The sequence below is a fragment of the Trypanosoma rangeli genome, assembly GCF_003719475.1.
Source record: "Trypanosoma rangeli strain AM80 chromosome Unknown Tra_15.4_contig_01012, whole genome shotgun sequence".
NCBI classification, from domain to species: domain Eukaryota; phylum Euglenozoa; class Kinetoplastea; order Trypanosomatida; family Trypanosomatidae; genus Trypanosoma; species Trypanosoma rangeli.
The window spans coordinates 1,295-2,497 of record NW_021706555.1 but is presented as its reverse complement, the minus strand read 5'-3'; the positions used below and the strand labels follow the sequence as shown (position 1 = coordinate 2,497).

Sequence of the window (1,203 nt, the reverse complement as noted above, 5' to 3'; positions counted from 1 at the left end):
AGACAACTACCACCGTGCAAACGCATCTAAAAAAAAAAAATTGACAAAAAAAAAGAGGGTCCGAAGACCCTCCTCCCAAAATTTACCAGAACACGACCGTTCGGACGCATCCGGAAGCGCTGCATACCAATATAGTACAGAAACTGTATCAATAATAGCGTTAGTTAAAAGCACTCCCTCCTCTCCCTGCCCGACGTTTTGCGAGCATTGGGATCATAATAGGATGCGGACGTGTCCACTTTCCCACCCACCCCCGCCCCCCATACTCCTCCTCTTTCAGCGCCCGCGCGTGGCTGCTGGGCCGCGCATTTCTCCCCCATTTATTATATTACCACGGGGGGTAATGTGTATGCGGTTTGCCTCTTGGGCGGCGTGTGTTGGGGAGGGGGGGTAAGGGAAGACGCGGGCGCGCATAGTATGCATGCGCGTGCGTGGGTTTAAAAAAGCAACGTGTGTGGTGTGAAACCAGAAAAAAAAAAAACAGAGTACGACACCCCGGGTTCCAGCGCCATCACTGATCGCCGTACTAACGAGGCCTGTGACCGCTTAACTTCACAAATCGGACGGGATGTGGTGCATTCGGCCAAGTATGGTCGTACCCACTCCTCCCGTTTTGTGTGCTGAGAGAGCCGCGCGCCCCCCACCCTCTCCCCCCCTCTAGCCCCCATAGCGCTGCGCAGAGGCACGCCGCAGCTTGCACAATGCGCTCTATATTATGGAAATAAGCAATAATACGCATATGTCAATAAGAACATGTATATGCGTGGTGCGTGCGCGTGGGCAAGTAAATGGGGGCGAAAAGCCGCCGCCCCACATCGGATCCCCAAGCCCAAAGACAACCACCACTTTGCAAGCGCACCTAAAAAAAAAAATTTGACAAAAAAAAAAACTTGACAAAAAAAAAAGAGGGTCCGAAGACCCTCCTCCCAAAATTTACCAGAACACGACCGTTCGGACGCATCCGGAAGCGCTGCATACCAATATAGTACAGAAACTGTATCAATAATAGCGTTAGTTAAAAGCACTCCCTCCTCCCCCTGCCCGACGTTTTGCGAGCATTGGGATCATAATAGGATGCGGACGTGTCCACTTTCCCACCCACCCCCGCCCCCCATACTCCTCCTCTTTCAGCGCCCGCGCGTGGCTGCTGGGCCGCGCATTTCTCCCCCATTTATTATATTACCACGGGGGTAATGTGTATGC

The 1,203-nt window shown here is 52.5% G+C and overlaps 1 non-coding gene across 1 annotated transcript, besides 2 other annotated features; it reads right to left on the bottom strand.

Annotated features, from left to right (window-relative positions):
• Window positions 1-77: 77 nt before the first annotated feature.
• Window positions 78-166: a mobile genetic element.
• Window positions 167-482: 316 nt separating this feature from the next.
• On the bottom strand, window positions 483-597 carry TraAM80_10502. The gene has a single exon (XR_003828670.1). It is a non-coding gene; the product is annotated as a 5S ribosomal RNA (ribosomal RNA).
• Window positions 598-928: 331 nt separating this feature from the next.
• Window positions 929-1,017: a mobile genetic element.
• Between the last annotated feature and the right edge of the window lie 186 nt (window positions 1,018-1,203).